Consider the following 12,918-nt stretch of genomic DNA (forward strand, 5'->3'; position numbering starts at 1 on the left):
GATACATGTTGACTTGAGTGTTGTCTTTCATATTTGATTTTCTTAGGAATTCAAAAAGGTTAACTCATGTGTGAAGAATAAAGTGATTCCATTTGCATGTCCATGACAAAGTAATGCCTAAATGATTGATCTATGTCTCGTGATGCTCATTCTTTTGATCCAAATGCAAATATGGAATAAAATGACTCAGAACAAAGTCTTGGAATTAATGAATTTTGCCCAGGAGTGCAAAACGATAAGTGTGGGGGTGTGATGAGTGCATATTTATGCCCACATTTATGCTTTAAAATTCAAATTTTTGATGGGATAATTGTGCTTAAATGGTTGATTTTAAGTGAATTTGTGATGATTGGAATTGTTGGGTTTCGGAAATAAAGAGACGTAAAAAGTGAGTTTTAGCGCATAAATTATTCTTGGATGTTCTAATGTTTATTTGTGCAGCTGAGAATATAAGTTTTATTGTTCCAAATGGCAATTCAAGGCCCAAAATCAGATTTTATTTGGAAAATAATATACAAATAGGCCAAATTGACAGACTTTACCCTTGCACCTCCTAAACTTTCTACATACACTCCTATTTCCGAAACAGACCAAACAACCAGGCCCAATACTAAGCCAAACAGTAACCCTATTTTAAATACACCTCCTAAATTTCCTTACCCAAACCCCTCCTAAGCTAGAGCCCACCAGATCATGCCACATATCCAAATCCTCCCCACACAGATCTAGCCAACCCATGCCGCCACATCACCTCCCTTGCCACATCATCATCTTCTCTAACAGAGAAACCCTAATTCCCAACCCTAGCCGTCAACTTCCGCCGCGCCGCTCCGCTGCCAACCTCAGCGCCGTCGAGCCGTCACACACAACCGCCGTCGGTCACCATCTTGCCGCAACCAAGCGCCGCCAACAGCACCACCACGAGAGCACTCTCCTTCGCGCAAGAGTTCGAAGCCGCCGCGCAGTTGTCGCGACCACCACTCCCGCCACCACAGCACCGCAGATCCGTACCACTCTCACCGCCGGCCAACTTCTTTTTCTTTCTCGCAAGATCCCGATAGCCGCCGCAGATACGAGTCAGGCCGCCACCATGAAGCCACCTCTTCGCCAGCGCCTCCGCCGCAAACCCCAATGTTGCGTCGCCGCTATGAACCCTAGATCTAACCAAACCCAGACCGCTGTCAACCTTGTAGCCACCGTCACGAAACACGTCTGCCTCACTCACAGAAACACCATCAATCATCACCACCGTTCATCTTCTCCATTCTCGCGTCACCGTCACTCCATGGACGCCGCACCTCATTCTCGAAACCTACAAGAACCCTAACCCTAGATCCAGAAAACTACAACAAAAACCAGAAGCAAATTGTGCCACCATGGGAATCATGAGATCAAGCCATAACAACTTCTCCTCCGTAAGCATTCAAACTTGCAGAGAAGGAGCAAAACCTAACGCGAAGAGAGAATAGGCGTGGCGGCACAGAGAAAGCTCCTTTCCCCCAATCTGCAGAACCCTAATTTTGGGTGGGAAAAGGGCTGACACGTGTCAGTCCCTCATTGGGCGCGACCTCTCTGGTCAAGGGTGGTCAATTGAGGGGCTTTCTTGCAATTTCAGAAATTCAGAAGGGGCTAAAGTGCAGATAGAGGAAATTTCAGGGTATTTGTGCAATTTTGGAAAGTCAGTGATGGACAAATTTGTAAGCACCAAATTATGATGTCACAAACTTGTTTCACAATCGGCAAGTATGACCGAATCGTTCAAGTAATAAACTTGGTAAGACCAAGTATCGTTCTTCCCAAAGGACTCACGGCCTAGTTTAGTTGTGTGGTTTGTTGATTAGCTAAGACTTACAAACGAAATAATTGGATTATATTATGCAAAACGAAAACTAAACATGTATGCATGAATTGATCAATGGCAAAGACTAAAGATAAACACTTTCAATGGATTATATGAATAAATATGTTGTTGGGGGTCAATTTCATCTCATCCACTCTCATACATTTTAGGAATTCAACATTCAAATCATCATTGTTAATGCCACTCTCTAAAGTACCATTCTAGATGGCTTCTCCCTAATCAAATAGTTCATACAATTCCTAGCATTCCTAATGATTAGTTCATGAGTGCAGGAGCTTAACGACAACCAATATAATATTGTCAGTATAATATTGGGAGAAATTCCCCGGATCTAGACTTCCCCGTACGTGTCCGTATCGACAAAACCAATAATCATGCAATAGAATGAGTTAAACAATGCAAGCATTAAGCAAAGAGGAAAAACCCTAACTAATGATGAAAGAAAGCATAAGTCTTAGATTAAGATGCAAGCATAAATTCCATATATGAGAGCTTCAAGAGATTACATTGATTCCCCAACAAACATACAAGGTTTAGTTCACCATATTCATGGTGAACCTAGATGAACAATGAAAGAATGAAAGAATAAACCCTAAAAAGGTGAAGAGGTAGCCTGAGCATCCAAGATCCTCCTTCAAAGGGGTGGAAGAGAGAGTGTTTGCCTCGTTTCTGCCAAAGATGTTTAACCCTAGGACGTGCAAGCCCTTATATACTAATCTAGAGTTACAAAAGATTACAAAAGCCCAAGCCCAAAAAGTGCCGCTCAGCGGTAAATACCGCTCAGCGGTGGTTGCGCGTCTTCTTTCTTCCCCTCAGCGGCCATTTTGCCCCTCAGCGGTACCAACGTGACTCCTTGAGTGCCGCTCAGCGGTAAATTACCGCTGAGCGGTGCCTTCGACTTCTCTTTTTGCACTCTTTCTTGTCTTTTCTAATGTCACTTCTCTCCTTCTTCACTCTTTTCACTAAATTCACCTTAAAACCTGCACAAAAACACTCAAATCAAGCATAAACCTGTCCAGCTCTCTTATTTCTGAAAATAAAGATAAAAGGCATGATTTCAAGCTAGTTTCTAAGTCTAAAGGTTGCTTTTAGTATCAATTTTAAGCATGAAAATAACAGTTTTTCAACTGTTATCACAACCCCAAACTTAGAACTTTGCTTGTCCTCAAGCAAACAAAATGTAACTCCATCTCCAACCAATTCATATGATGGTTCACTCATTCAAAATCCTTTTCTCAAGATAAGTAACAGCTTCACTCAAATTTATGACCAAGATTCAATCAAGATGTGCACATGCTTTAGTGTTCACAAAGTCATTTAAATTCCAACAAATGCTATTTTTCATAAATGATCAATCAATTAAGCATGGATGTTCATGTGCTTATGGAATATTTCCTCACTAGGTAAAGTGTTTCACTCAACACACAAGTGTATAAGAGGTATAGTGTTTCGCTCATTCACTCCACTATCACCATGTCACATGAATCAACTTTGCCTTTCATTTTACCACAATCAAAACAATTCACAAGCATGCATCATCACAAGGACTTTTCACTGGCTTATAATGTGGCTGGGCTAACAAGAAAATTGGTTTTTCTGGATCACAAAATCCTTGAGTTAAGAGAATCATAACAACACAATCATCTTAATCATTCCCAACTTTCTTTTACCTTTGCATTTGCATTGAGCTTTACTTCTTTTTCTTTTCTTTTTTTTTTCTTTGCATATTCTTACTTTTTAGCTCTTAGCTCAATGCTTTTCTTTTCATGTTTTCCTAACAACCCCAAACTTGAACATTTAACAATACCATACAAGATCTTCTACTTAACTCAAGGTAAAGATTTTCAATCAAAGGGTTTCAGTGTATGTTCAAGGCTAAGGGTTCAAAGGATAGAACACAACGTGTTCTCTTTTAGTAGGCTAACTTTATGAATTTGGCCAATAAAAAGGGTTCCAACAAATGGCCTTGATCACATGATGCAAAACAAGCAATTGATTCAATCATAGAAAACCTGGGCAAAATCATTCATGCTTTCAAAGTAATAGCATTTAATCATATCAAAAACTCTGGAGCTCAAAACCTCACATATAAGCTCATTCACATTTGACATACACATCCTGCTTAATTTCACAATCACAATCATGATATCATGCATTTGTTCACAAAGCTTGTGAATCACCTGTATAAGCATTTTAATGTGCACATCATCTCAACATCAATCAATAAGCATCATCAAGCATTACTTATCAAACAATCACAGTTAATAGCAAACCATCACACAAACCAGGTTTCAATAGAGTACATCAAACCCTAATCTAAAACCGAAAACAAAAACAAATGAGTTCAGAAAACTTAAACCACAAAAGCATAATCATTTGATAGCATTCATCAGTAAATGCTATCTCAGCTCCTCATCAGTCTGAGCTGTCCTCTGTATCTTCCTCTTCTTGGATCTTCTAGTCTTGATTCTTTTTGCCCGATGAGGAGGCCATCCCTGCATCAAACATAATTCACAAAACCAAAAGATACATTGTTAAGCATTAGTAAACCACAATGAAGAAATCAGCCCCTTCAATGATGCTCTCTCCCAACCCCAAACTTAGATGGAAAACTAGTGAGCAAGTGAGTGGAAGAGATTTTCTAAAGAGGGAAGAGTGAAAAGATGTGGAAAACCTAAGAGAATGTGTGTGGAAGTGTTTGTGCAGAGAGAAGCCAGAAAATAAACCCTAAAACGCAGCTTAGGGTATAAAAAATACCCTAATGGGCTCAGGTCCCGCTAAGGGGAACTTAAGCCCCTTTGCGATAGTACCGCTCAGCGGTAATTGCCGCTCAGCGGCACTTTCGTGAAGTGCTCCCCTCCTTCTTTTCGTGACCTACGTGCCTTCCCTACATGTCCCTCATAGGTTCCCTGCAATTCAATGTTAAAAATGCTTATGCAAAAACTAAAAATAAACAAACAAACAATCAACTGGGTTGCCTCCCAGGTAGCGCTTGTTTAACGTCCCGAGCCTGACCCAAAATTCACCAACACCCATCAGTAGGTGTTTGAAACTTACTAGCACCCATCAGTAGGTGCAAAATTTCTTACCAACACCCATCAGTAGGTGTTACAAACCTAGTATCCTTCAGTAGATACTTAACCACCTAGCATCCTTCAGTAGATGCTAAATTCAACAAAATATTTACAAAATAATATTCACAAATTAAACCAAATCAAAATTTAAAAGTTTGTCAATCACTGGGTTGCCTCCCAGCAAGCGCTCTTTTAACGTCATTAGCTTGACCCAATAAAGTTCACGTTCCATCTTCTGTATAGTTGATGTAGTCTTTCCACCAACTTCTCAACTGCTTCCTTTGGACTGTTTTGGTTCTTCTAGAATATGGAGACTCTATCTCTATCATCTCCTTTTCTTTGAAGCCCTTCACAACCCACAACTTGTTCTTGAGTCTCACAGGTGTGCCAAGTTGGGGTTTTCTTTTCTTCCAGTCCCTAGGAATCTCTTCTCCTTTTCCAGTTTCTTCTTCATCCTTGGGTACCTGAAACAACAAACAGTGGTTACCTGAAACCTCAAGATTTTCATCTTGACTTCTAGTCATGGGTGCATCTCGAAATGCAGCTTTATAACTAGCCTCTTCCTCCTTTGCTTGCGTTTCATCCTTGAAGACATCCACCACCACTCTCTCCTCTCTGTCCTGAAGCACTACTATACCTTCATGTACATCAATGATGGCCCTGGCCGTTTTCATAAACGGTCTTCCAAGTATAATAGGTATCTTCTCAGTCTCCATTTTCATCACCACAAAATCTGCTAAAAACTGAAGTTTGCCAACACAAACTATAATGTCCTCAGCAATCCCACATGGCTCCTTTGAAGATCCATCGGCCATTACTAGATTAACCTTTACAGGTTTCACTTTAACATTGCCAATTTGCTCCAGTAAAGAATAAGGTATCAAGTTAACACTTGAACCTAAATCAAGGAGAGCTTTCTTTACCTTTTTCTTCCCTATAGTACAAGGGATAGAAAAACTACCTGGATCTGGTGCTTTAGGAGGGAATGACTCTTGCTTAACAGTTATACACTCCTGTGTCTCATCATCTCTACGTCTTTTCTTTGTAGAGATTTCTTCATTAGATTTAGTGTAAACCGTAATCTGTTGTAGAATCTGTTCCCAAGGTGCATCATTATCCACCATTTTGAATAATTCTGTGAAGTCCATTTGATTTTCTTGCTTTGTTGGAAAAGGAAAAGTGTTCTTTCTTTCTACTTCTCTTCTTTCTTCTGTTTCGTCTTCTTCTAACTCAATTATTTCTTCATTAACACTCTTTACCACTTTGCACTCTTCTCTGGGGTTAACCTCAGTATTAGCCCCAAAATTTCTATCTGGTCTTTCTTCCAATCGCTTGGTAATCTGACCCATTTGAATCTCCCAATTCTTTATAGCAGCTTCAGTGCTCTTTTGAGAAGATTCTGTTTTCTGTATGAATTGTGTAAGAGTTTCTTCCAACCTTGTTTGCCTTTCATTAAGCATAGATAACTGTTGCCACAAGGTTGGTTGCTGCTGCTGCTTGTTATATTGATTAGCTTGCCCAGTTTGTCCTTGGCCAATGCTTGGATGTGGTTTCCACCCTTGATTATAATTCCCTTGACGGTATGGAAATTGATTAGCCATGAAATTAACATCCTCCACGGCTTCCACTGGAAAAGCACACTGACCATTGACATGATCACCTCCACATAATTCGCACAACTGGGTTTGTACCTGTGCAGCAGATTTCAACTCTTTAGGTAATTGAGCCAAAGTTTTAGTCAGAGTCTCCAGCTGTTGAGTTAGAATTTTGTTCTGAGCTAGCAAGGCATCATGTGTTTGTAATTGAAGCACTCCTTTTTGTTGTATTGGAGCTCCTCTCTCACTGTGTAGCTCATTGTCACTAGTAGCCATGTTTTCTATAATTTCAGTTGCTTCCTCTGGAGTCTTCCATTTAATATTGCCTCCTGCTGAAGCATCCAGCATCATCTTGGTTTGTGAACCAAGCCCTCCAAGGAAAGTTAAGACTACTTCTTGATCTTCAAAACCATGCGTGGGAGTTTTGCGTAACAAGCTTTTATACCTGTCCCATGCATGCCCAAGTGACTCCTCCATGCCCTGCTTGAAAGACGAAATCTCTTGCTTGCCTTTGGTCACCTTAGATTGTGGAAAGTACTTGTTTAGAAATTTTGTGACCACTGCTTCCCACTCTGTGAAACTTTCTTCTGGAAAAGAGTTTAACCAAAGCTTAGCATTGCCCCCCAATGAGAAGGGAAACAAGCTAAGTTTGATAGCTTCGTCTGGCACCCCATTAATCTTGACCGTGTTGCAGATCTCATTGAAAGTTGTAAGGTGCTCATATGGGCTTTCGTGAGATAACCCATTAAATTGATTACTCTTCACCAGTTGAATTAATGCTGGCTTGACCTCCATGTTGGCTGCATTGACTCTAGGTCTAGCTATGCTGTTAAAGTGTTGAGGTCCAGCAATATTAGTGTAATCTGCAAGAGTTCTTCTAGCATTGTTATTCTCCATACTTCTTGTGCTGTGAACAGAACCTTGTGGTGATGATTGGAGGAGAGTTTCTGGAGAAGGGAAAAGTTCTCTGGACGTTCTGATTCTTCTCCTCCTTCTACTCTCGTCTAGACCTTCAAAAAGTGGTTCTGTTGTTTTCTTACTCCTAGTTCGAATTGCTTCCTGCATACACAAGAAAACAAAACCCTAGAAAAGATTTGTTAGCACAAAAAGATATAGAAGAAGATATAAATTCAGAAGATAAAAAGATTTAGAAGATAGAATCAAATAAAATAGAATAAAATAAAACCTAATCTAAAAAAAAATAAAATCTAATCTAATCTAAAAGATAGAATAAAATCTAACCTATCCTAATAAAATAAAATAAGATCTAACCTAATCTAAAAAGATAAAATAAAATAAAATCTAATCTAACAGAAAAATAAAATAATATAAAATAAAATAAAATAAAAACAGAAAAAATAAAAACAGAAATTCAAAAAGTCAAAGATAATCAATAATCACACAAATTAACCAGTTAAACCACGAGTCCCCAGCAACGGCGCCAAAAACTTGATGGACAAATTTGTAAGCACCAAATTATGATGTCACAAACTTGTTTCACAATCGGCAAGTATGACCGAATCGTTCAAGTAATAAACTTGGTAAGACCAAGTATCGTTCTTCCCAAAGGACTCACGGCCTAGTTTAGTTGTGTGGTTTGTTGATTAGCTAAGACTTACAAACGAAATAATTGGATTATATTATGCAAAACGAAAACTAAACATGTATGCATGAATTGATCAATGGCAAAGACAAAAGATAAACACTTTCAATGGATTATATGAATGAATATGTTGTTGGGGGTCAATTTCATCTCATCCACTCTCATACATTTTAGGAATTCAACATTCAAATCATCATTGTTAATGCCACTCTCTAAAGTACCATTCTAGATGGCTTCTCCCTAATCAAATAGTTCATACAATTCCTAGCATTCCTAATGATTAGTTCATGAGTGTAGGAGCTTAACGACAACCAATATAATATTGTCAGTATAATATTGGGAGAAATTCCCCGGATCTAGACTTCCCCGTACGTGTCCGTATCGACAAAACCAATAATCATGCAATAGAATGAGTTAAACAATGCAAGCATTAAGCAAAGAGGAAAAACCCTAACTAATGATGAAAGAAAGCATAAGTCTTAGATTAAGATGCAAGCATAAATTCCATATATGAGAGCTTCAAGAGATTACATTGATTCCCCAACAAACATACAAGGTTTAGTTCACCATATTCATGGTGAACCTAGATGAACAATGAAAGAATGAAAGAATAAACCCTAAAAAGGTGAAGAGGTAGCCTGAGCATCCAAGATCCTCCTTCAAAGGGGTGGAAGAGAGAGTGTTTGCCTCGTTTCTGCCAAAGATGTTTAACCCTAGGACGTGCAAGCCCTTATATACTAATCTAGAGTTACAAAAGATTACAAAAGCCCAAGCCCAAAAAGTGCCGCTCAGCGGTGGTTGCGCGTCTTCTTTCTTCCCCTCAGCGGCCATTTTGCCCCTCAGCGGTACCAACGTGACTCCTTGAGTGCCGCTCAGCGGTAAATTACCGCTGAGCGGTGCCTTCGACTTCTCTTTTTGCACTCTTTCTTGTCTTTTCTAATGTCACTTCTCTCCTTCTTCACTCTTTTCACTAAATTCACCTTAAAACCTGCACAAAAACACTCAAATCAAGCATAAACCTGTCCAGCTCTCTTATTTCTGAAAATAAAGATAAAAGGCATGATTTCAAGCTAGTTTCTAAGTCTAAAGGTTGCTTTTAGTATCAATTTTAAGCATGAAAATAACAGTTTTTCAACTGTTATCAGTCAGAAAAGATAAAAAAATAAAATTCAGTTGTTGAATTAATTTAATTTGGGAATATCAACAAAAAATATCTTCCAAATAATGTTATAATTATTTAAATCTTTTAGTTATTTGGAAGATATAAGATAAAAGATTCTATCAACTGAATATTCAGAGTTCAAGCCCAATCAAGCCTATATAAAGAGACCTAGGGGACTTCACTGAATTCATTCATTCTCTCATACTCCTCTCACTTTTCTTTCATCTTGTATTCAACTCCATTCATGGAGAGCTAAGCATCTAGGGCTATTCTGCTGTAATTCCATTATGGATTCTGAGGTTAGATTGAGTTAATGCAATTGTTTATTTTGATTATTGATTTAAGTTGTTCTCTCTCTATGTCTTTCATCTCTCTATCTTGTTAAAAGCAAAGATTTTTGCATCATAATGTGTTTCAATCTACATGCATATTGATTATATGAGTTTTAGGGTTTCTAGGTTTAAATATAGAATCTATTTTGATTTAATTTAGGAACTTTCATATGATTAAATGGTTTTTACTATCAATTGAGAATGTACTTTGATTGATTAGTAATAATTTCAACTATAATCAATTGAGAATTTACTTTGATAGATTAGCTTTTAATTCGGTTAGGAGATTTAAGAATAGACATGATTAAACATAATTGAATTTGATTGAGAATGTACTTTGGTTGAATTTATTGTGAATAATCTAGAAACGTTTTGCATTTGATTGAGAATTTACTTTTGGTTAAATTCATGATCGCCCTCAAATTAATTAAGAATGTACTTTAATTAATTTGAAACTTAAACAATAATCAATTGAACAATTATCCGTGAATAACCAATGACGAATCTACCTTGGAAAAGCAGTGGAATTAGCCTATTTCATCGTAACTGTTTTTAAGTTTCTTATTTATTCTTTAAACACTCTTCAACCATTACTTTTATTCATAAGCATTGCATAACATTCATAAGAGTCAGATATTCGAAAGTAATTCCGTGTTCGTTGGGAGACGACTCAAGGTTACGTTAACCCTATCTACTTTCTTAAATACTACTTGGCAATACTGAAGTTGCCTTGAAAAGTAGTATTAATTTGATAGCTTCAACGACAGCCTATCACTTTTCTTCTAAATTTCAAATTCACCAAACAAAACTATCTTATTTTATATTCATTAAAACTATTATTAAATTCATTTATTGCTTTTTTTATTGCACCCATCAAAATTATATATCCATTTATGTATCCTATAGTTTTATTGAAGCTCCTGTTCAAACTTCCGTTTATAAATATTTTTTGAAATAATAATGTTAAATTGATTGAAATTCATTAAACATTGTGAGATCTCGGAAATTTAAACCATAATTAATTGTCAAATCTGTCATTATTGCACTGCTGAGTCACCTGACAGCTTCCTTAAATGCACCGCGCCACACGTTCAGTGCATTAAAAACGCACTAAACGCTGCATGCACGAACGCCACTTGTCACGTTGGAAGCTTCTAAAGTCAGAGTGGGTGTGCAGGTGTCGGCTTGGGAGACGTTCGTCCGAATGAACGTGGATTGAACAAAATGATTTTTTTCGAAAAACCCTTCCACTCACCTGCACCACTCATCTTCTTCCTCAGAACCCAACTCTCCATTTTCTCTAGCTTCTCTCTAGAATCAGTTCACCTTCTCTCTTTTGTAACTCACCATTTCCTTCTCCGATCACGTTTCAGAATCGTAGAAACGTTCCTGGAGACGTGAGCGTCATTCTGATCCGAACAGAATCTGGAATGGAACTGGTAAGTCCTCGTTGCTAAGCGTTCGTCCTTTTTGGATTCATGCGAACCCTTGTTCTGGTTGCATGCATGGGTTATAGGTCTGAGTCGTTTTGATTTCTGGTGTTTTAGATTAAGTGGAAATTGTTGAGCGAAACCTGAGGGTAGAACGCTGTGAGAGGAAGCATTAAATCTTGCTTTTTGGGAGTACACTGCTATCCAGGTAAGGGAAGCTTAATAATTTAGTTTATACGTATATGATTGTGTGCGAGCATGATAGAAATAAAATGTATGAGATGTATGCTGTGTTTGAGTATGCCTGAACGATCGCTGTTATGCATGAATGAATATGGTATGTGTTGGTTGATACGTATGAATTGGATAATGGATGATTATTGTATAGTATGATTTATTAATATGAATTCTATATAGTATGTGAATTAAATGATGAATCGGAAATGATAAGATTGTGAATCGTATGAGAAATGTTAAGTTTAGATGAAAATGAAAATCTGAATATGATGATTCTATCATATGATAAAATACGTTCGTCATCGTACGGTCTTATACCGTTCGGTTTCTCTGAAAATGACTTAGAGTGGAATTCTTTCATTTGGGAAGAATTCTGTCCGAGAACGAGCGTCCTCATTTGAAATACTATGTTCGAGCGTTCGGCTCAACATAGTGATACCGGATACCTTAACTTAAATGATTTCAAAGTATACCCTTACCCTTTAAATAGCGCTCGGTCTTATACCAAGCGTTCGTCTTAAGTAGCGCTCGGTCTTACACTGAGCGTTCGTCCTAAATAGCGCTCGGTTTTACATTTAGCGTTCGTCCTGAGAAGTGTACGGTCTTATACCGAACGCTCGTCCATACCTTTGAATTTCAGAACGTACGTAAATAGCGTTCGTCTCAAATAATCAGTAAATGAGTATTCGCTTTCGGTCATTGACTGGCGGTCGATCCTGTTAAACACTTGTTCTTAGAGTACTAAATATTCGTCTTGTTGTATCTTTATTCTTTTGAATTTAGTCTAAGGTCTTTAAATCCAAATTATTCTGAATCATTTATATTATATCGCTAAGAGTCGGTTCATTTAACTGATTCTCGCGAAAGTCACGTTCGTCCTCGTTGTGTAGAGGATTGAACGTTCGTCTTTTTATGGAAGTGGAACATAGAATGAAAATGTAAATAAAAGGAAGTATTAAGGTGTGCGAACACTATAAGAAGTGAAATTATGATTTTGGTATTTGAACGAGCGTTCCATGGAGGAACGACTCTGATATATATTGAATATTAAATTTGGTAAAGTATGACTGTGGATAAGTTAAGACTCGCAGTCCATCTTGATGTTCCGTGAATACTATCTTCATGTAGAGGAAGTATGTCATGTGTGGGAACGGCAGGAGGTCCTTAGTCCATAAGTTAACATGGGCGACGTAAGAACGGACTGACCTCGAGTGGCAGCTGTTTGGTGTATCCCAGTTACTACACCACTCGGGTGCAAGGACGCTTGTAACTACACAGATTCATACGGTCTGGACGGTCGGTCTATATATATATATAAATATATGTTGGATGATGATTTATGTTGAGTTATGTGTTGAATGATTTGAATTGTTAGTATATATGTTGAAGTATGAATTAAATTACTTAAGCTTACCCTTTCGTTTTCCTTGTGTTGTCGTATCGTCTATGTACGTTCGTCCTGTCCTTGCAATGATCATCCGTGTGGGTGTGAGCAGATGGAGGTGCGTCACTTGAAGAAGTGCTAGAAGAAGAAAATTTGGAAGACGCTAACCTGGTGGATGTAGAAGTTAAAGTCGAGCCTTAGAACGCTCGCGGGTTTCTGTAGTTAGTTTTATTAATTTTA

The sequence above is a fragment of the Vigna angularis genome, chromosome 3 (assembly GCF_016808095.1).
Source record: "Vigna angularis cultivar LongXiaoDou No.4 chromosome 3, ASM1680809v1, whole genome shotgun sequence".
NCBI lineage: Eukaryota > Viridiplantae > Streptophyta > Magnoliopsida > Fabales > Fabaceae > Vigna > Vigna angularis.